This window comes from Pistacia vera, unplaced genomic scaffold, assembly GCF_008641045.1.
Source record: "Pistacia vera cultivar Batoury unplaced genomic scaffold, PisVer_v2 Contig738, whole genome shotgun sequence".
In the NCBI taxonomy this organism is placed as follows: domain Eukaryota; kingdom Viridiplantae; phylum Streptophyta; class Magnoliopsida; order Sapindales; family Anacardiaceae; genus Pistacia; species Pistacia vera.
The window spans coordinates 627,962-653,258 of NW_022196599.1; the positions used below are offsets into that span (position 1 = coordinate 627,962).

General features: G+C 33.0%; 1 pseudogene; it reads right to left on the minus strand.

Moving 5' to 3' along the window:
- Positions 1-808: 808 nt before the first annotated feature.
- LOC116115393 lies at positions 809-3,447 on the minus strand (annotated as a pseudogene).
- Between the last annotated feature and the right edge of the window lie 21,850 nt (positions 3,448-25,297).

Here is a 25,297-nt window from a genome sequence, read left to right on the forward strand (position 1 = left end):
ATATTGAACATTAAATCCACATATTTACTTTAAATATCAACAACATTTTAAACGAAAACGTTTTTCATCACTTACGAATTTTACAAAGCCAAAACGACAACTCACTGTAAAACTTTAATATTACCATTTCAGTTGAACAATGTCACTATAATATTGCCATTTCAACATATGCAAACTTAACATATAAGTATATAAGAAGGGCAAATTAAAAATTCCTTCAAAATTTCACTATCAAATACTTAATCTGATAATAGAAATGAATTTTAGACTAACGATTACAAAATCAATAGAATTTCAAATTCAATAATATCAGCAATAATAATTCCATACATAAAATAACATGAATTGGAAACATTATTTCCAATTCAAGGTGGAAAAAATGTAAACATATAAGTATAATAAATTGAAAATAGAGAAATCCTTATAATTTAATTGTAACGACGTAATTGATGGATAAAATTCTCAATTGCATATTACTTTGAAACCATTTCATTTTGAAATAACATTAATTGACAACAAAAGATCAGCTTGAAGCAAGAGAAAGTTAAATTTTACCATATGTACATAATCATGTAGACAAATAATACTTTTCCCATGGGAGAAGATCATCATGCAAGTGTTACGATGTTGACGACCTAAAACGAAAGCGTTAGGAGGATGAAAATTTAAAACACAACGGACCGATTCTATATATGCTTATTCAACAACATATTATGTAGATATTACAAACAAGCAAAACAAAATGTAAAGAAGAGGTACATAGGCTATAGTTTCTAACCACTAAATTACAATCTCTACAGTGTTCTAATCAAAGAGCAAGAGACCTTGCCTCATCCATTTTCCGTAGCCCTTCCTCATACTTGTACCACCTCGGAAAGCCTTTATCACTTTGGGTATGCTGGCACATGATGCACGAGTGCTCAATACATGTTAAGAACTCACGTAATCGAGCAGCCTTCTGCAAGATAATTTTATCTAGCTTCTTAATAATTTTTTCGGGCATCGGTGGAGGAAGTAGTGGACCTTCTATATGAAGGCAATGTGATATGTTGAGGACTTCCAGGTTTGGTAGGTCATCCAATATAAGCATTAGGGCATCCTTAACTATCATTGAGCATCTCAAGCTCAAAACCTTCAAATTTGGAAGAAATTTGGCTATCGTAGAAGCAAAGAGAACGTCAAAAGGACCCATGACCTTGAGTTCACTGAAGTTCTTGCAATTTATGGCTATTTTCTCTATAAGATAAGGGAGATTTGCTATACTAGGCATTGTTAGGGATTCAAGACATCTCCATGTATGAATGGCCTTGCAAATTACATCCTTCTTTATTCTATTCCAAGCTGGCATAACAAGTCGCCTCAGCTGGGGGCACCTGTAGACAACAATATATGGTGGGTTATCTCCCAATTCATTGTGTGAAAAAGAAAAATTAAAGATGATAATCACTGGTATCAAAGACAATGCCAAAGACTCAGTCAATAAATAGCGAGAATTAAAAAAATTACCTTTTAGCATGGTTTTAAATAGAAACATAAAAAAATTACCTTTCAGCAATATAGGTAAATTATTCATCCCGTACATACAAATTGAAGTGAAAAATCAAGGTTCGTATGTATCCCCAGCTAAGACTCAATGAAATCTTCAACAAACGAGTCAATGTCTTATTAGAACACTCATCCACGTAAACATATGGCTCTAATGGGATTTTGATGAAATTTGATCTCAGCATTGACAAATCAAGAGTTTTCCAAAGTAGAGGATCACAGCAAGTTGAACGCCATGAATTACAAACGTGAGCAATCCCTGAAGTCAACTGCAAGACATCAAAAGACAGGAAGATTTTCACCAATATGTCAGTGTCCAGGTCCTCCCATTTTCTTATAGTAGAGGCACCCTCTTCTATTTCACCAGTTGCCCAATTATCTCATAGAAGTTTCAAAGCATCAGCACACCTGCATAAGATATCCACATAATTCATGTAGAATGCATAAAATATCATTCAATACATTAATTTAATTTATATGAATTTGAAAAGATCCGTACTAATCAAATGTATCAAATACTTAATATACCTATGTAGAGATATAGATGAATGCAGACTGTTTACATTTAAGATAAATTAATACTTAACATTAAATGATTAAGACCAAAAAAGTTTATATTCGTTGAATAGAATAATCAAATTTTCTCGGTAGAAACAACAATGAAACAACGATATCTGATATATATAACAAAATCAAATAATTAATGTTCAACAAAATAAAAATACAATCATTAATTTACAAAAATACTAAAAATGAAATTCAAATAACAATACGGACTCTCATTAATAATTAACATGATATTATCTACCAAATCAAAGCACACAAAAAACTGTTCGCTATCCAGTATCCACACAAAAATTATATAAACCACTAAGACCATAATAACATCATAATATCCATATACTTACATTAAAAAAAAAGGCCATGAAAACACCATGATTCCTTGCAAAAGAAAAAAAACACAACCCACAAATCTATTACAATTACCGTCACAAATTGTGCAACGAATCATTGCAAAAGCAACTCAGAATAACAACACCACTCTTCAAGCAATACGGTTGACGTAAGTTTTACTAATATCATCATATTTCGTTAATATGTTGATTTCATTGTTTTGTTAATCATACAAAAAATCCTATTTCGACTCCCAACAATTGAAATAGATTATGCCGAATCACTCGTGTCTTTAGTTCTTAACAGTTTTCTAATACTTAAAAACCAAAATACATGTTAGAATCAATATTTAACTGAACCATATTTTTCACACCTTTTTATTGTTAATTTCTTGTTCATACAGGTAATGATATTATGCTTAACAACTATTGAAACCATTATTTACACTTTTTTTTTTTTTTTATTATTGTGGATCTTGTATTTGAAAAACACTTTTTTTTTTTTTTTTTAATTGTTGTGGATCTTGTGTTTGAAAACCATTTTTTACCTTACAATTTACAGGTGCAAATCTCTAAATGAACAAACAAACGTAAAGAAAGTCCTACATAGAAGAAACATCTTCAAACAACGACACAAACTACCAGCAATAACAATGGTAGGGCTTTCAATTCTGAAGATCCTTGCAGAAGCAAAAAATAAACATGCTTTGCTATTGCTTGGAACACATTTGTTCTTCATGGAACATGATAGAAATAGAGGATTACAACTACTCATTGTAGCTTGCAAACAAAATGATCAGCAAGCAATGTATCAAACTACCGTTGCTCTAATACTATGCACGACAGTAGAGGTATAAAAATTCTGATGAAATTAGTGGAACTAACCAATCAATTCCACAAACTGAAAAATTGCAGGGAAGTATTCAAGTCCATGACTCCAACCATGACAATTCTCATTAAAAGGAGAATATTTTGGACTTGAGACAAAGAGAATCAAAATCGTATACATTGGGACAGATCAATGTCACCAGAAAGTATCACGTGTCGAAGATGTAACGTAGATTACCATATAGTATGTATGAAATATAATTTTTAGTAAGTTCCTTATATGATTTATTACACATGTAAAAATTTAAATGCTTTTTAATTTATTTTGAAAATAGAAGTTAAAACTCATTGGATTGTCTACACATGTTTGACAAACATCAATCTAAATATATTATAACACAAATTAACAAAATCTATAAATAAGCATTCCTATCACACATCGAAAAAAACTTCCATTCTATTACCAACCAAATTAAATCCCATGATAACATTCATTTGGAGCATGGTTGTCGAACCATTTTTCACTCTCCAACCAATATATTATAATATCATCATGACGTTTCTGACTTGAATACTTAACAAAGTATTTATTATGCTTTTTTTTGGATGTTGTACAAACAGTTTACTACTGTTTCGTGTCCTCTTATCCAAAAAGTTATTAACGTTTTTTCAATCAACGTGTTTACTTATTATGAGACATCTATTTGTTTTCCCAAAGCACCTTTTGTATTCTCAAAAAACAAACAAATAATTTACATAATATTTGTTGATATTTTTGTCAAACTTATGTTATGGTGACACATTTTGCCAAGTGGTGTTTTCTCTTTATTGTCTTGCCTATCAAGTTTATTTTGATTCATGATATTCTTGTGTGACCTAACTTTACATGTGTCACAATTTCCTTATGTGATCCTAAAAGGTTGAAAGGCCTTGTCTGTGGTCCCCCAAGAAAGAGAAAAGATATGTTTGTGGTCCAACAAAAAGTTGGGATTCTTTTTGTCCTCCACATGTTCAACTATGTCAGGCTTATGCCTTTTGCTTTTTCATTTCGTGTGTGCGCACACTTTTCTGTTGTGCTAACATCACATGTCTGACTCGTTTTTCACAAGTTAGGTTTTTATCTTTATCAGGGGAGATATTTTTGTCCATCTATTGTGCTGTCATGAAGACCACCTACAGGTGTCCCAATATCCTCTTGTGGTCCAGGGAAATAAGGTTTTTCCTTTTTTGGTTGTGGTCCCAAAAGATAGATGGAATCTTTTCCATTTTTGGACCAATATATATCAGCCCTTGTTTGCAGACTTGGCAAGAATTGGGGAGAACGAAATTGGTCTATATCTTCTTCATTCTTGCTCATTTGTGAACTAACCTTTATGTTTGTTTTTGCCTTGTGCTCTGAAACTTTCAGAGAGTTTTTTTCCTTAAAGGTTCCCCATATGTTTTTGTGCTAAACACTTATCATCCTTCATCTTTGTTGAGCTAAAAGGAAGTTCATCTTCTTCCTTGTTTGTTTTTCTTTTTGAACCTAAATATCTATTTCGTTGGTGCTTTGAACTATTCAGAGAGTTATTCTTGGTTAGGTTCTTTTATATGGTTTTGTGTTAGAAACTTTTTTGTTTATCTTCATTGTTGAATGGCGGCTGGAACATGGTTCCTTTGCTGATGCTGGAGCGTGTCTTCAACGACTAAAGCTTGGGTGGAGCTCAAGCATTTTCCTAGAGTGAACCTGGTGTGAAGAGATCTGTGGTGCAACAAGACATTAGAGATTCAGAGTGTGGTGCTAAGTGTAAAGTTGAACATGGAGTTCTTTTTACTATATCTTAGATCAACTTTAAATTATATCTTGTAATGTTTGTTGATTAGTGGATTTGCTTCGATTTGGACGAGATCCCATGGATGCAAGCTAAAAGTGGATTTAGCTGAACCATGCATATGTTGGTGTGCTTTACATTTACAGCTTAATTATTATTGATTTGTTGTAAACCTGACTGTGTTAACACAACTTGGTAAATCATTCCGTTGCGTCTTTAAAAATGGGTACCTAAACGTTAAATAGAGTTCACCAACTCTAACAATATTAAAGTGATACCAAGACAAATTTAGAGAAGTTATTGACCAGATGTTAAGATAAAATTAATAATTGTACTTATATAATTATTAATATCAATTGTAGATAGATGTTATTAAATAACTCATGCAAGTTGAGAAGACTACCTGAATATTATATGGTCTAATCGAACAATCGATATTCGATGTCATATTTTCATGCATATACATTTTTTCCACCTTTTCCAATCTATTCTTATTATCCTTTCTATTAAACGTATGCCAATAAGATTTTATTCTTCTTAAACAACCATGTTTATTTATTATAACATCTTTATTCATATTCCATCTGTTTCTTTTGTATTCCTAATTAAACAAAACAAATCTAAATATGTTCTGATGTGAATCAACAAAATTTTAATTAAGAAACTAAGATACTCAATAAAACATAAACAATTAAACAAGACCAATACCGAACCATATAAATATTTTATATTAATTAATATATTATCACATCATCACAACATCTTTGACTTGAATATTTAACAAAATATTTATTACCGTTTCCTTTAAAACTGTGCCAATAAGATTCATTATTATTAAATCACCATGTTTATTTATTGTTGATTGGTGCATTGTACTATTATGTGATATTTTTAATGTGACATTACTATTAAAAATTAGAATATTAGAATTTGGGTTTAATTATGGGTTAATGTACTTACTTTTTGGTTGATGTGTTCGATATTTTGATGATATTTGGTATTATGATATTTAATGTCGCTTAATGTACTGCTTTTGTTAAAGTGTTGATCAAATAAATGATACTGTTTATGCAGATATTTATACGATATTAATAGAATTCATAAAAGCAGGTATTTATTTTGATGAAACACTATCCGTTTCCCACTGGTTTAAAAAAATTCATACTAATCAAATGTGTCAAATACTTAATATACCTATATATAAATTTAGATGAATGCGGACCATTTACATTTAAATTTAATTAATACTTAACATTAAATGATTAATACAACCATCATTAATTTACAAAACTATTAAAACCAGATTCAAATAACAACATTGACTCTCATTAATAATTAACAGAACATTATTTAAGAAGTTGAAACACAAAAAAAAAAAAAAAAAATTGTTTGCTACCCACACGCGAACTATATAAACCATAGAAACCATATTAACAACATAATTTCCATATACTTGCACCCAAAAAACAGCACCAAAACATCATGATTCCTTACAAAAGAACCAAAAAACAACCCACATGTCTGTTACAATTACCATAACAACGAATCATTGTAAAAGCAACCAACAAAGACGACACCGCTTTACAATTAATACGGTTAACGTAAGTTTTACTAAAACCATCGTATTTCATTAGTCTATTGATTTCATTATTTTCTTAGTCATACAGAAAATGATATTATACAAAATGATTAAACATACAACTAATAACAATAGGACAGTGGTTTGTTCCGTTGGAGTCTTATAACAATAATGGTTAACCATACAAATGATTGTCCCGAACCATGTGCATCTTTAGTTGTTAATAGTTTCTAATACACAAAAACCAAAATGCATTTTAGAATCCATATTTAACTGTCATATTTGGCACACTTATTTATTCTTAATTGCTTAATCATACAGGTAATGGTATTGTGATTCTCGACTATAGATTTTTTTTTTTAATTATTACGAATCTTGTGCTTCGAAACCATTATTTACCATACAATTTATAGGTGCAAATCTCTAAACAAACTAGCAAACATAAAACAAATATTACAAAGAAGGGACATTTCGAAATAACAACACAAATTGCCAACAATAACAACAGCGGGACTTTCAATTCTGAAGACACTTGTAGAAGTAGAAAATAAACAAGCTTTGCTACTGCTTGGAACACATTTGTTCTTCATCGAACATGATACACATATGGGATTACAACTACTGATTGCAGTTTGCCAAAAATATAACATGAAAGCTGTTAGAGTTGTTGAACTCTATTTAACGTTTAGGTGCCCATTTTAAAGTGCAGCGGAATATTTACCAAGTAGATTATGCAATTCCAATTTGAACACATCAAACATAAGTGCAGAAAAATAAAGAACACATCCATATACATGGTTTGGCTAAATCCACTTTTAGCCTACATCCATGGAACCTTGTCCAGATCAAACAATTCACTAAGTTAAAAACACATTTCAAGATATTGTTCAAAGCTTATCTAAGTTATAGTAAATAGAACTCCCTGTTCAACTTTACACTTAGCACGACACTCTGAATCCTTAACATGTAGCAAATCCTTGGATCTTCTTCATGCCGGGAACACACCCGAGAATAGCTTGTAAACCACCAAGCTTCAAGCACTGACGCCACGCACCAACATTAGCAAAGGAACCACGTTCCAAGAGCCATCAATAACGTGTTTGATATGGTGAGGTTTTGGCACAAAATAGGGAAATAAACCTTTGAACCTTAAGAGAAAGAATACTCTAAGTATTTCAGAGTACAATGCAATAAAATATCAAAAGGTTAGATTCATACACGCAAGAAGGGGTATTATATAATGAAGGATTTCTTGCTCAACAATATAATGCCAAGTCAGCCAATAAGGGACTGACCAATGTTTGTCCAAATAAGGAAAGTTTTCCTTCTTTTTGGTTTTGACCACAAAGCAAATTGGGAAAAGTACTTTATTCCCTAGGACCACTTAAGGGTGTTATGACACATGTAAAAAGGTCTTAAAAAGTGAGAGACAAAGATAAACAATATTTTTTTCACTTTTTCAATCATGCAACTCGTGCTGAGTTGCAAATATCTGAATCAAGAGTGAGAGCACAAACTGCTGTGCACACACACTCTAAACGAAACAAGCCAAGACTCAAATTTGACAATTAGTGTGCACGCAAAACATTTGTGCACACACACAATTCATAAGTTTGACAAATATGAGTTTTCCGCACAAGCAATATATCACATTGCCATTGCTCTGCTTACTTTACATGCAACAGAGGTATACTATAACACCCACATCAAGGTACGTAATTTTACTTATGCCCTAATACCCTTCGTTGGATTTCTTTCAAGTTACCTTAGACAATGTGAAGAAAATTCCTTAAAAGTTCATTAAGGGTAAAATGGTCTTTTCACTCAAATTTAGTTGAAAATGTGGGGAGTGAAAAGAGATAGAATTTTATAGAGAATGCAATAAAAATGAGGGCATTATGCTAATTGATTAAGGGACATAGATGGAATTTTAGCGAAAATGCAAGGGCAAAATGGGAATACATGCATATATTATTTGATATAAGACTTTATTTGAAGAAACCCTAACATACTTCAGCCCTTGTTAACACCACTTATACCCCATTTTCTCTCAATTTCCTTCACTAAATTTCAAAGGAAAATCATAGGATTTGGTTTGGATTTTTGGAGATTTTCAATCCTAAAGCATCCTAAGGTAAGATTCTAGCAAAAGGAATGTGATTAAACTTTAAAGTTTTAAATTTTTATGGTTTTTATATGATCTAGGTCCAAGAGGAAGAGATTTAGAGCAAAAAGGAAATGATCTCACATATTCAAGGTAAGTAAACCTAATTTGAACCTTAATTTGAGCAAAACTTGTGTTGAATGAATTTTTGCATGTTTATATGTGATGGTATAAGAGAATTGTGGGCTGTTTTTGATGTTTATTGATGTATTAATTCTAGCCATGAGAAGTAGTGTATGGTTATGTGAAGATTTGGTGAAGTTGTGGAAGATTTGGTGTTGAGATTTTTGAAGTGTAGAGAATTATTGAAAATGGACAGGTTTGATGCTATAATTAGTGAGTTTTTGGCTCACAATTTGGTTGAATTAGAGAGTTGTGGAAGTGTAGCCAACAAGGTAGTTGCATGTGCATATGAAGTGTTTGATGAAAATCCAAAGAGAAAGTGCATGCATGAGTTGGCTAAACCCTAATGAGGAAAGGGTTAGAGAAAGGCAAGACTTGAAGTTTGAATGTATATTATTGATCTTTTAACCTGTTTTCACAGGGAAGAATGGTTAGGAAAGGTTAGGGAGTAAGTGGAGGTAAATAGGTATGGAAAAGCCTTAAAGTAGGCATGTTACCAAGGTTGCCCTGTCAAATCTCTGACTTTCTAAGTGATTTTTTGGCATCTTAGCTATCGAACTGGGTTGAGTCATAAAAATAAAAGTTGTAGTCCTTTCTCTAAGCTTTAAAATGAGACCAAGATCATAGAAATCGGAGGTGTATAACTCAAGATATGCCTTCTTGAATATGACATGTGCAGAATGACTATCTCAAAAATGCTTCCACTTTATTAGTTTATTTGTAGTCTAATAATCTATAATTGATTCCAAGTATGAAAATAATGCTTAAAGGGTTGTGAAGCATGTTTGAATGAGTTGTATTTATGATTATTTAATGATTGTATGAGCATATATATTTGATGTAATGAATGACCATGGAGGCTATGTGTAATATGTTATATATCACCTAAGTATGAGCTTGTGCATGTATAAACAAGCCTAAGGATGATATATTTCTATGAATTTATTATGCATCCACAAAATGGTCATGATGAAATGATATGTTCATATATGTTCATATATGGAAGTTTATGTTTTTTAAAGAATGCAAATGTAGAATTTCCATAGCTTGGAAATTCATGTTGAAATATGCATAGTATCTCTTTCTATTATATATTATGATATAAGGTTTTTGCGATGGGGAACCCGTGAGTGATAGAGATGCCCATATGCACGCTGCCACGAGCGAGTGGCATTAGCAGAGAGATATAGTATTTGTACAGTCTGTGAGTAGTGTATGTGGATGAGGACTGTACCCAGTAGAGTATACTTAAATGCACGCCGCCACGAGCGAGCGGCCACATCAGAGAGATACAGTACTTGTACAGTCCATGAGTAGTGCATGTAGATGAGGACTGTACCCACTCACATGGCCAGGGTTCCAAATCCATGCATCAACCTAGTCCGATCGGCAAACTAGAAAGAAGAAAGAAAAGAAAGAGAAACTGAGAAGAAAAGAAAGAGATACAACATAAGAGAAACAGAAATAGAAAAGAAAAGAAAGTTCTTTTCTTAGGAAAGTTTTATTATTCTGAATATGTATTATGCTACTTACATGATTCAGTATTTTTATGTGCTCGATGATGTATAGTTTTATTCATTGTCTTTGCACATTGGTAATTAGCAAATCAGAGTATCAGAAAAGAATGCAGAATAACAAAAAGGAATGAATAATATTAGCAAAAAATAAAGTGAGAAAAGGAAAATCAGAACATGAGTAACGGAGGAAGAACAGTCGTGCAGTTTGGTTTACTTACTGAGCAATTAGTGCTCACTCTGTTATTTTACTGTTTTGCAAGTACTAGATGATTTGCAATCGGGTGGGACGTCAAGAAGTGGCGAGAGTTTGGCGACACTATTCAAGATTACCTTGTGCTTACTAATGTATATCAGTATTTTGTGTATATATTTATACGAATTAAAATTAGAATTTTCGGATTTTACATTATGTATATATGCTTATAAAAGTTATTTAGTGGATTTTATCATATATTTTTTTCAAAGAATTACTAGCTATACAGTGTATTACATTTACAAATTCTAATGAAATTAGTAAAACTACCTAATCATTTCTACAAACTAAAATATTGTAGGGAAGAATTCAAGTCTCTGACTCCAACTGCCACAATTCTCATTAAAAGACAAATATTGGGACTTGCAACAAGGAGAATCAAAATCTGATACATTGGGACAGATCAACATCACCAGAAAATATCACATGTCATAGATGTAACGTGGATTATCAAATAGTCTATATGAAAGTTAATTTTTAGTAAGTTTCTTATGTAATTTTTTGTACATGTAAAAATTTAAATGCTTTTTAATTTAATCTGAAAATGGAAGTTAAAACTCACTCAATTATCTAAGATTGATCCAAATATTTAATAACTTATAAAGAAAAATTGATCACAAAATTACAATGATCAATAAAACATAAACAATATTTAATAAAAATATTAAACACCAATGATTATGCGAATCTCAAATAATTAAACATGTTTGACAAATAGCAATCTAAATACTGTTCCTATAACATATCAAAAAAAAATTCCATTCCATTACTAATTAGATTAAATTCCACACCAAACCACAACATCTTTGGGAAACCCGCCCGCCGAACCATTGTTAACTATTCATTATGCTTTCCTTTAATGTGCTACAAATAGTTTGCTACCGTTTCGTATCCCATTACCCAGTAAGTTGTCAACACTTTTTCAATCAATGTGTTTATCTGTTACTAGATGTCTATTAATTTTTCCGGAGCAACTTTGATATTGTTTGATATAGTACCCCATAAATTGATTGGGTTGTCATGTTCTCAACTGCTAAATAAACAAGGCAATGATCAGAAAATAATCCAAAAAACTTTGAATAAACTGTATAGATAGACATACATTTTCAAAATCAATATGAGGATTATCGATGTGAAGGAACCATCAGAATTTTATACATTAACAAAAATTCTCACATAAAAAATTAGTTCAAATTTATTCCATCTGTTTATTTCATATTTCTATTTAGATAAAACAAATCAAGATATATTCCAATGTGAAGTCACAAAATTTTAATTACAAGACTAAAATACTAGATAAAACATAAACAATATTTAATAACAATATTAGACAAAACTGTATAAAAATGTTAAAAAATTAAACATATTCAACAAACATGAATCTAAATATATTATAATCTTAATTAAAAAAAAAACTATAAATTACAATTTCTATTACATATTTAAAAAAACTTTTGTAGCATTATTGATTAAACAAGACCGAAGCCGAACTATATGCATGTTTTATAACCATATTGTCGAACCACAATTAAAAAATTAATAAATATATTATGACATCATCATATCATCTCTGACTTGGATACTTAACAAAATATTTATTGCCCTTCCTTTAAAAATATATCAACAAGATTTTATTATTAGTAAATCACAGTGTTTATTTATTATAATATCTCAACATCTTGCCGAACGATCATTAACTACCTAACTAATATGTTGCACACTTAACAAAATATTTATTACGGTTTTCTTTAATATTGTACAGATAGTCTACTAACATTTCGTATTACCTTATCCAAACAATTATTAACAGTTTCTCAATCGACACGTTTATTTATTACCAGTTTTCTGTTCAGATTCCAGCTCTTCGTATCCTATTCTCCTATAAATATTACTTTGACATCAATCTCCCATTTAACTTTCTTCAAATACTATAAGCTCTAATTGTTCATTTCTTCTCCACAACTTAATTCGAAAATGGCTAACAAAACATCATAACCAAAAGAATCTGCAACGATCTCAACAACAATAATTCTCCACCAAGGCAACCAGAAGGTATGAATGTTCCACATCTTTTGTATTCTAAATTACAAAATGTCAAACAAAACGATAATACATATTTGCAGGAATATAAAAACCATAAAAAAAAAAAAAAAACTTTTTTGATATGTCGAGAATTCATCTAATAATTATATTTGCATATTCATGTTACCGTTTCCATATATTTATAAAATTTGATTGTATATTGTTTCTGCAATTGGTTTAGACATTTTTCAAAGGAATGCCGGAATTGGGGGAAATTTTCAAAAAAATTGACACCAATCTGGATGATCTACATACTGCTAGAGACGAATTCAGAGAAGTCATTGAACGGATGTTAGAAATCATGCAATCTGCCATGGATATTATCTATAACATAAACAAAAGAGAGTATGCATATGCACTACAGGAATTGAACAACTATAAGAGAAATAGAAAATAAACACCATCTATATCATCCAAACCCACGTCACAGTATGAAAAACTAATGTACTTATTTCTTTTATAATAAAAGTATGATTTTGATGTTACTCATTAATTGATTGAAAATTGTTCCTTTAATTGACGCATTGTATTTACTGTTTAATGAATCTACTAAAAATTCTCCATCTTGACACATTGGTTTTGATTAAATTCTTCCATCTTCACACATTGGATGAGTATTAATAATAATTAATAACTACATTACATAGGCATTCCAAAAATCTAACAATTTTAAATAAAAACGTATAAAGATGGAAGATAGTCTTTTCATATTCTGTTTTGTAGTGCTACAATTATTAACCCAGAAATTAATTGAGTTATCATGTTCTCAACTATAAAATAAACAAAGTCTTTGAATGAACTGTGTGAATAGATGTTTGTTTTCAAACCTTGGTTGGAGATTACTGATTTTAAAGAAATATATGAATCCTATACTGTGAGAAAAAAATTGACCAATCAATGTCAAACTTGAAAAGGAATATAACTTATAGAAATTGTGAAAGCTCAATATAAATTTTAAGTTTAAATAATTGATCTTAATAATATTAATAATTATAAAAGTACAATTATTAATTTTATCTTAACACAACTCTGTACATATATAGAATTTATATTTACTCTAAAACTTGTATAATTTAACAATTATCATCTCTTAATCTAATTACTTTATTTTGTTAGAATAAATTTGTTTACAACCTATTTCAGAAGAGTAATGCTACAGTTACCGAAGGGTATTGTAACAACTTCTTTCTACTATCAAAATCATTAAATATATTAATGAAAAGACAAGTATACTTATCAAAATAGTTGGGCCCAAAAAATTTTCTTTACTTAATATATACATTACAAAGTACAATATCACTTGTACAAGAAGACTCTCAAAACAGTGGACAGTGCAGTCAAGTCTCCCCGCTTGTCGATGTCCATCCGACCAAGTCCTCACCTATGACCTGTAAAAACATAGAAAACAACGGGGTGAGCATAAAGATGCTCAGTAAGTAAATCTTTTATTCCATAGTGCCCGTGTATTACTCTTCAATTCTTTTCTTACTCTACTTCTAGCTCTCACTATTCTTTTCTTTCTTTCTATTCTCATCACCCATGGAGAATCTCATAATCACATGCATGGATGGGATGCATATGCACTAATCATAACAATGCATTTCTCTCGTTTCTTTTCTTTCTATTCTCATCACCCATGGAGAATCTCATAATAACATGCATGGATGGGATGCATATGCACTAATCATAACAATGCATTTCTCTCTTTTCTTTTCTTTCTATTCTTTTCTCATGTTTTCTTATTCTTTCTTATTCTTCGCCGATCGGTCTTGGTTGATGCATGGATTCGGAACCCTTAGTCATGTGAGTATGTGGTGTACTCTCTCTCATGTATAGCCCTCACCCACATGTATTTTCACGGCTAAAGAATTCTTTTTCTCATTCTCATTCGCCTCTCTCATGGCGGATAACGCTTTCTTATGGCGGTTACATGGTTAATTTCTACACTACGGGATCCCCATCACACAACCTATTCTTTTCTCTTCTTTAGCACTTCTCTAGTGCTAACTCTTTCTTTCTCTTATTCTAAGAGAATAGTTCTTTTCTTTATCTCTATTCTTAGAGTGTTCTTTCTCATTTCTCATATTTCTTTCTAGGTGATTATTCAAATAAACATAGCACATGGTGGCTCATGCCTAGAATCTTTCTTATATGCATTCATGAAATGCAAATATGCTATGTTGCATAAAGTAAGGTTCTCTACTTCTACCAATGCTTTTTAGGCATTTCATCAAACAATATGTGTGCATACATAAACTCTATTCTTACTATAATTCTACTTCTTTCTTAACCATCCAAAATTGGAGTTCAACTCCTTTAATTCATCACACATCTTGCAAAGAAATAAACTCAAATATTCCTCTCAAAATCTTTCAATTTATCCATACTTCTACCAACTTTTATCAACACAATCCACCATTTTCATGGTGGAATTCTCTCATAAACAACAATAAACTCATTCATAAATCCATCAAACATGACAACATAAAAAATTCAATCAATTAAATCATATAGAAATCTCTAACATCTTCAATCATGCAAATCACACTTAGGTGGATTTACTTACCTTAAACTCAAGTAAAATCCACTTAAGCCTCCACTCTTGATGGCTTGATACTTTCTCTTAAACCTTAAACACAAACTCAATAAGGATCCTACTCTTACACCAATAAAATTCACATCTAGAGTAAGGATTCTTACCTTTAAGTGCTTAGGATCAACTGTATCAACTTCTAGTACAAAACCCTCCAAAAATCCTTGAAAAGTTGAATGAAAATTTGAGAGAATTGAAGGATGAAGAGGGTGGTGGAAAGAAAGAAATGAGAGGTTTTCTAAAACTAAACCTAATATCTCATATTTTCTCCCCTCTTTCCATCTTACCCTTACTCTTTCTTAGGAATCCACTTGTCCTTTCTTTTGCAAATGCACCCAAATAAATATTCCCATGCAATTTCCTTGCTTTCAATCCCCACTTTTTCTGATCATAGGGGTAAAATGGTCATTGTGCCCCAAAGGAAGTATCTCTAAAAATCGGAATATTTCAGCTGAGTCTTTGCTGTGGCGAAGCTATTTCTTCGCCCCGATGAAAACTTACAGCAGCTACACCGTGCGTTGTAGCACCTCTTCGCCGCGGCGAAGCTTCTTCTTCGCCCGGCGAAGACTGTAACATCAAAATTTTGCCAAGTCTTTACAATTTTCAGGGAAACACTCAACCAAACCAAACAATTAACAACATACAAACTCAAATGAGGGTAAATCAATAAACATTCAAGCCATTCATCAAATCTTAACTACGTACCTCAAGTGGGGCGTTACAGGGTGTGCACGAATGACGTGACAAAATCTTGACCGTTGATTCATTATAAGTTAATATTAAGCAACGGTCAGAATTTTGCCACGTCATTCAGTGTACGAATTCGGTGTATAACTTTTGGTAACTCTATCATTTTCCATTTCAAAACATTTAATAAACATACCCGTGCAATGCGTGGGCCCTATGTCTAGTTCTTGTAAACCCAGTATATCCATGTATCTTTGGTGTAATCTGTTTTAATTTATTGAAATCTAAAATACAAAAATAAAGTAAACATGTTAGTACACTATATTTTTCAAAAGGGATATTAATAAAATTAATCAAATTTTTGGGGTGTTAAAAAAAATTAATCACATTTCCAAACCCTAAACTATATGAACTAACAATTGTCATGATTCAAAAATTAGCCTCATATAAAAGGCAACTATCCACTCTCTTTCCCACTTTCTCTCTCTTTTTCTTATAATTTGAAATTCGATTATTGAACCGTTTCAAATTCTTGACAAATTGAAACAATAATTTCATCATTAATCTGTTGTTTCTGTAAGATTGAAGTAAAAAAATTGAAGGTTTGGTTTGGAAAACATGGGTATTTTGGTCAAAGCACCTTCTTCTATGTTATTTGATACTAACACTTTTTCTTCTTCTACTTTAAATTTAATTTGGCCTCTGTGTGAGTCTAGTTCATTAATCTTTAATAATCATGTATCTTCTCACAAAGATTGTGCCTTAAATTCTACTTCTTCACTAGAAAAATCACCAATTTCAGCTCATTCACTAGTTGCTTCTTTTTCTTTACATTTAAATTCTTCTACTTCCTTTTCTTCTAGGGATACTTTTTCTTCTGATAATACACCTTTATCAATAGACGAGGGTGTGTTATTGTTAAAGATATTCATTTTCATATTGATATATCTATCCCTCTATCACAAGATAAATCTATGCTTTCTCAGCAAGTTATGATATTCAACAACATCCTATGAAGACTAGATCACACACTCAACAATCTATTTCTAAAGCTCGTTTGATTTTCTCAACGGAAGTATAATAGCCTGAATCAGTGTTAGAAGCTCTTTTATCTCCCCATTGGCTAGAAGCTAAGAAAGATGAATTTTTAGCCTTGCACAAGAATCACACATGGATTCTTGTACCTAAAACTACATAAGTGAATCTTATAGGTTACAAGTGGGTGTACAGAGTGAAAGACAATAAACACTTGGTCTGGATTATGCTGAGACATTTAGCCTAGTTGTAAAACTAGCTACAGTTAGAATAGTGCTTACTTGGATATCCAACAATTTTATGTTAACAATGCTTTATTGAATGGTGATCTTCAAGAAGCAGTATATATGACACAACTAGAAAGATTTGTTGATTCTAATCAACTTACATGTGTCTGCAAACTTGTGAAAGCATTTTATGGTTTTAAACAGGCTCCACGAGCTTGGTATGAGAAACTCAAACATATTTTACTTGTATGGTGATGTGGCATTTGTTTTTTGCCATGTGGAAGTCAGCCTTGAATATGTTTGGTCAAGGCCATTTTTTAGAAAGAAAGGCAAGGACTTTTCTAGGATTTCCTAATTGGGATATTTGTTAGATCTAATTGCTTCTCCCCATTTTTTGTTCTTTTACGATTATTCCCTCTTGGTTACAAAGAGAGAAAGGTTGTTATAAAAATGGTTGAGTTGGAGCTTTGAAGATCGGTGGATGGGATCAAACGGTGATGGTGAGTCTAGTTTGTTATTCCTTTTTTTTCCTTTCTTTGTGTATAAATGGTTGTTGATGTTTTGGCTTTTTAATGTATAAGAGGTGAAGAACATCTGGGTTATTTCAGGTGTATTACAAAGGGGTTTTCTTGGGGATCTTCATGTAAAGAGAGAGTTATAAACTCTATAAGAGTTTCTTTCTCCATAGTGAATTTTTCTCTACTGCCCTGAAGAGTGGATGTAGGTAATCAATTGATTACCGAACCATTATAATTCTATGTGTGTTCTTTACTTTCTCTATTTTTCTCTTTGTGCTCTTTTGATTACTCATAATTAATTGTTTATGTTCTTGCTAAACTAGAAACCTAAGAATCTGATTTACTCTAATTCGATCAGTCTTGAGTCCTACAAGTGGTATCAGAGCTAGATTAAGTCTGGGTGTTGGGGATTGATCATGTTTGGTACTATCTAGGGCTTAATCTTTATGGGTTTCATGATTTAGGGTTTTCTAGGTCTTGAATTTTGGGGTTTTTAATCTCTTAGTAGCTGTGAGGTTTGTAAGCCTAGATATGTCTAAGTTTGAAATAGAGAATTTCACAGGAGACAATGATTATGGGTCATGGAAGATGAAGATGAGGGCTGTTCCAGTTAAGGATGGGTTGTCAACTACCTTAAAGGGTGAGGATAGCTTACCAGAGTCTTTGAGTGAGAAGGAGAAGAAAGATCTGCTAGATAAAGCTTATAGTACCCTAATTCTAGGTCTGGGGGACAAAGTTATGAGAGAAGTGAAGAAGATGACCACACCAACAGGGGTTTGGGAAAAGCTAGCTCTTTGTATCTGTCAAAGTCTTCTCCTAATATGCTAGTTTTAAAACAAAAGTTTTTTGTTTTAAAATGGATGAAAATAAGTCATTAGGAGAAAATATGAATGATTTCATGAAATTGGTGCAAGATTTAGAAGGTCTAAGTGTCAAGGTTGAGGATGAGGATCAAGCTGTTATACTCATTAACTCATTACCCAAGATGTATGCTAATTTTGTTGATACCCTTAAGTATGGTAGACAGACCTTTAAACTAGATGAAGTGGTAGTAGCCATTACTGCCAAAGATGCTGAGTTTAGGAAAGATGGTAAGTTAGATGGTGAAGGGCTTAATGTAAGGGGCAGATCTAAAAAGAAAGTGTTTAAGAAAGGTCACTTTAGGGGTAGGTCTAAGTCAAAATCCAAGTTTGTGAGGAGGTGTTTCTACTATTATAAAGAAGGGCATTTCAAAAGAGACTGTCCAGATATGAAAAAGAAACTAGGAGAAAAAGAGGCTAGTGGAAGTGTAGATGTAGCCTCTAATGGATATGAAAGTTCTAATGTTCTGGTTGCTTTAGATAGGGAAACTGATTCTGATTGGATTTTAGATTCTAGGTGTACTTTTCACATGACTCCAAATAGGAGTTTTCTAATGAACTTTAAGAAATTAGAATTTAGGAAAGTTTTGATGGGTAATAATGTTGTGTGTAATGTCTTAGGCATTGGAGATGTTAGGTTAAGCTTACATGATGGCAGTTCTAAGTTACTCACAGAGGTCAAGTTTATACTTGAGTTAAAAAGGAATCTAATTTCCTTAGGAAGTCTAGATTCTAATGGGTTTAGTTGTAAGGCTTAAGGTGGAGTCCTTAAGGTCACAAAAGGGTCCCTAGTAGTAATGCAAGGAGAAAGGGAAAATGGGTTGTATGTTCTAAATGCGAAAAATGGGTTGTATGTTCTAAATGGTTCAGCCATCACTAGAACAGTAGTTGTGTCATCACAGAAACCAAATAAGACTTCTTTGTGGCATAGGAGGCTAGGGCATGTTAGCGAGAAAGGTTTAGTTGAGCTAAGTAAGCAAAAGGTGTTAGGAGGAGACAAAATAGAGAGACCGTCCTTTTGTGATCATTGTGTTTATGGGAAAATGAGCAGAATTAGGTTTAATATTGGGAAGCATTATTCTAAGTCTGTTCTTGAGTACATTCATTCTGATGTATGGAGGCCAACTAAATATCCTTCTTTGGGGGGCTGTAGATTCTTCATTAGCATTATAGATGACTTTTTTAGAAGGGTTTGGATATATTTTTTGAAGAATAAAGGGGAAGCCTTTAGAAAATTCAAAGAATGGAAGATCGTGTTTGAGAACCAAATGGGGAAGAAGATTAGAAAACTAAGAACAGATAATGGGCTGGAATTTGTTAATAAAGAGTTTGATAAATTGTGTAGAGATAATGGAATTATGAGGCATACGATAGTGAGGTATACACCTCAAAAAAATGGCCTAGCAGAAAGAATGAATAGGACTATCTTAAAGAAGGTGAGAATCTATTATCTTGTGCCAAACTCCCCACCAAATTCTGGGCAGAGGTTGCCCACACAATAGTTTTTCTAATCAATAGAATACCCTCTTCAGCCATTGATTTCAAAACACCTATAGAGAAATGGTTTGGACATCTTGCCAATTATAGTTACCTAAGAGTTTTTGGCTGTACTGTGTTTGTGCATGAAAAATCTGACAAATTACAACCAAAGGCTATTAGGTGTGTTTTTCTTATTTATCTTGATGGGGTTAAAGGGTATAAATGTTTGGATATTGTGAGGAAAAGGTGTATAGTCCGTAGGGATGTCAAGTTTAGGTGGGTTGAGTGAGAAAGGGAGTGAATCAAAGGGAAAACAGAGGTGATTAATCTGGACTTAGGTAGTGAAGCTCCTATTGTTAATCATGATAGTCTACAGTCAGATTATGAACAAGGAATTTCTCAACCACGAGAGGAGGAACCTGGTTTAGAAGATAGTGATGATGAACAAGTCTATGATGATGATAATGAACTACAAAACTATCAGCTAGCTAGAGATAGAGAAATGAGGCAAATTAGACCGCCTAGGAGACACTCACATGCTGATATGATAGCATTTGCTCTTCAAATTGCTGAAGAAGTTGAAGAGGAGTCTAAAACAGTTAGGGAAGCTATGGAAAGTAGAGATTCTAGGCAGTGGAAACTAGCCATGCAAGAAGAGTATGATTCTTTGATGAAGAATAAGACCTGGATCCTTATAAACAAGCCTGAGGGTAGTAGGGTTGTCAAGTACAAATAGGTTTTCAAAAGAAAAGAGGGAATACCAGAGGTAGAAGCACATAGGTTTAAAGCTAGATCAGTAGCAAAGGGTTTCACACAGGTTGAGGGAGTTGATTACGATGAAATTTTTTCACCAGTTGTGAGACATACAACTATTAGAGTGCTTTTGTCTTTGGTGGCTTAGTTTGAATTAGAGTTAGAGTAGTTAGATGTCAAAGTAGCCTTCTTAAATGGTGATTTAGAAGAGAAGATTTTGATGGAGCAACCTGAAATGTTTAAAAAGGGGTCTAAAAACCAAGTATGTTTTTTGAAGAAATCTTTATATGGCTTAAAACAATCCCCTAGGCAATGGTATAGGAAGTTTGATAGTTTTATGATGAATGCTGGTTTTGTTAGAAGTAGTTTTGATGGCTGTTTTTACTTCAAATGCTTGTATGGTGATTGTTATATTTATCTAGCCTTGTATGTTGATGATATGCTTTTAGCTTGTAGAGATTCTTCTAAAATTGCTAGATCTAAAGGTGAAATTAATAGGCAGTTTGAAATGAAGGATTTGGGACAAGCTAAAAAGATTTTAGGGATGAATATTGAAAGAGATAGGAAAACAGGAAGGCTGATGTTATCTCAAAAGGAATATGCTGAAAAGATTGAAAGGAAAACTCGTCAAAACTCCCATGGGTCAACATATTAATTTGAGTGTAGAACAGTGTCTAGAATCTGAAGAAGAGAAAAGAGAAATGGCTAGTATTCCTTATGTAAATGCAATAGGTAGTTTGATGTACCTAATGGTCTATACAAGACTTGATTTGGCATTTGCAGTTAGTTATGTGAGCAAGTTTATGAGTAATCTTGGAAAAAGTCATTAGGAAGCTGTGAAATGGATACTTAGGTATGTCAAGGGATCAATTTCAACTGGTATTGTTTATAGCAGAGGGCAGAATCAAATTAATTTCATTGTAGGGTGTGTTGATGCAACTATGCAAGGAATTTAGACAATATGAAATCTATGATTGGTTTTGTTTTCTCTTTGTGGGATAACTTGGTCTGTTGGAAAGCAAATTTGCAAGCTATTGTGACTTTATCAACTACCGAAGCAGAATATGTTGCAATTACAAAGGTAGCAAAAGAATAAAGCTGGCTTAGGGGAATGCTTAGTGAAATGGGATTCAATCAGCAGCAAGTTCCAATCAAGAGTGATAGCTAGAGTGCTATCTTTTTATGTAAGAACGAAGTCTTTCGCGAAAGATCAAAACACATTGATGTAAGGCTACATTTCATCAGGAATATGGTAGAAGACAAAGTCATTAAGGTGGAGAAAATTCCAAGAAAGGAGAACCTAGCAAACATGTTTACGAAAGTTGTCACTTTGGACAAGCTAAGGCTCTTCAAGAGCCTACTGCACATTGAACAGAGTTGAAGTTATGTTCCAGGGTAGTGAGGAATGGCAAAAGTAGATGCCAAGATGGAGATTTGTGGTGATGTAGCATCTGTTTTGTGCCTACATGGAAGTCAGCCTTGAATATGTTTGGTCAAGGCCATTTTTTAGAAAGGCTGGGACTTTTCTGGGATTTCCCAATTGGGATATTTGTTAGATCTAATTGCTTCTCCCCATTTTTTGTTCTTTCACAATTATTCCCTCTTGGTTACAGAGAGAGAAAGGTTGTTACAAAAATGGTTGAGTTGGAGCTTTGAAGATATCTGGATGGAATCAAACGGTGATGGTGAGTCTAGTTTGTTATTCCTTTTTTCCTTTCTTTGTGTATAAATGGTTGTTGATGTTTTGGCTTTTTAATGTATGAGATTTGAAGAACATATAGGTTATTTCTCGTGTATTACAGAGGGGGTTTCTTAGGGATCTTCATGCGAAGAGAGAGCTATAAACTCTGTAAGGTTTTCTTTCTCCATAGTGAATTTTTCGCTACTGCCCTGAAGAGTAGATGTAGGTAATCAATTGATTACCGAACCACCATAATTTTGTGTGTGTTCTTTACTTTCTCTATTTTTCTCTTTGTGCTCTTTTGATTATTCATAATTCATTGTTTATGTTCTTGATAAACTAGAAACCTAGGAATCTGATTTACTCTAATTCGATTAGTCTTGAGTCCTACAACTTGCTTGGGGATTTAGCAATTCAGTTGTAGATTCAATTTTATTTTATTAAGCTTCATCAGAATAAAAATAATCAATTCTCCTTAAAGACTCTGGGAGGTCTTAATTACTTTTTGAGTATAAAGCATTGGCTTAAGCTACTGCTGAAGTGTAATGACTTCTTTAATTACTTAAAGAGCTTAATGTTAAGTTGATCTCTACAACACTTATACTCTGGTGTGATCATGTTAGTGTTGTGGCTATGGCTTCAAATCTTGTGCAACATGCTCGTACAGAGCATATTGAAGTTGGTATACATTTTATCAGAGAAAAGATTGCAAGCAAGGACTAAGAGGTTCAATTTTTGTCTTCAGTCATCAATTAGCTGATGTTTTTACTAAACCTTTATTAATTGCACAATTTGAAGTTTTCTTCTGTTGATGTCAAAGGACCATTGACTGTGTTGTCTGCTGTTGAAGATAATTGAGTGTCTGGAATGGGAACTAATGTAAGAGGAGTCTCTGCGTTGTTTTGGATCATATAAATGGTACCCCTTCTTTAGCATTGGATATCCCATAAAGATGCATTTGGTGGCCCTTGGATCAAATTTTTCATGTGGACAAATTGTTGTGGAATAGCAAAGACATCCAAAAACCAGCAAGTGGGAGTTGTCGGGTTTTCTCCCAAAAAGTAGCTCATAGGGTGTTTTTCCCCCAAGGATCTGTGTAGGCATACGATTGACTAAATAGGTAGCAGTGATCACACAATCTCCCCAAAAGGTTATGGGTATATGGGTTTAGTGTTTAAGGGCTCGGGCTACTTTTAGGAGATGACAATGTTTACGTTCTACAACTACATTTTGTTATGGAGTGTAGGTGTAGGAGCTCTCCTGAAGAATCCCATTGGTAAGAAATAGAAAGGAACATTGATGATTGAAAAAATCTAAGGCATTATCAGTACAGACTCGTTGAACCCTTTTGTGAAATTGGGTTTGGACCATAGATAAAAAAATTTTGAATATGGGAAAAGGATTGAGATTTTGAGTGCATAAGAAATACCCAGGTTCCCTGAGAGAAGTCATCAACTATTGTGAGGAAATACCTTTGATCCATCATGATTAGGAATATGATGGGGTCCCCAAATATCAATGTGAATCAAAGCGAATGGGGTGTTTGTGGAGGAAGTGCTGATAGGGAATTTGACCCTAGGTTGTTTTGCAATAAGGAAAATTGGACAATTAGGAATAGTGATGGAGGCACTGTGACCCAATCTTTGATGAAAAATAAAGGAGTTTGTATTAATATTTGTATCACAAAGGTATTGTTTATGTTGTGTAATACAAGGAATAAACTCCTTATTTTTTATAGGAAAATCAAAAAAGGGCTCCAAGTAGTATAGGTCATGATAAGCTTTACCGAAGCCTATCGGTCTCCCAGTCGAAGGGTCTTGAAAAAGGCACATATTAGGAAGGAACTGCAACGTGCAATTATTATCGACACATAGTGTAGATACCGAAATGAGGTTAAAGTTGAAGGTAGGGACTAGGACATTTTTTAGGATCAATTTTTCTCCTAGGTGGACAGTATCGACACGTGTGGCTAGGGTATCATTACCATTTGGCATGCGGACAGATATTGGAAATTTAGGTTGTGTGTGTATAGTGAAAAACCTATGGTGGTAGACAATGTGATCACTGGCACAAGAGTCAATTATCCAAACATCTTTTGAAACTGAATTATTAAAGACAGATGATGTACCTGCACAAGTAGCAGAAGCATTCTTGGATTAGGATTCATTCAGCATCTGGAGTAGTTGGGTGATTTGTTCGGGACTGATAAGTGGCATCGTGGTGTCATTTCCCTGATTTGTTGTCACATTATTTGTCGTTGAATTTCTAGATTTGTCCTTAGGGCGGCCATGTAATTTCCAACAATTCTCAAGGTTGTCATTGCGCCGCTTGCAATATTCACAATATAGCTTGTTTTTACCTAATCTGCTTGATCCAGAGTCGTTGGATGTGTTTTGAAACTACCTATATTGAGAACCATTAGATAAGAATAATTGGTTGATCTGTTGTGGAGCGTTGGATGGTTTGACTTGATCTGAGCCGTTGATGGAATTATATAAATTCCCATTGTTCTCATTTCCAAGGAACCCTAGCCGCCTTTGTTCCCCTTTATTTTTCTCACCTTTCACAATCTCCGATTTCACAACTCGACCATTTCTATTTGCAGCAAAGGCAGTGGAATCACCAAGGCATGGTGCTTCCACTGTGACCAATCGCTGATGCTTATCTTG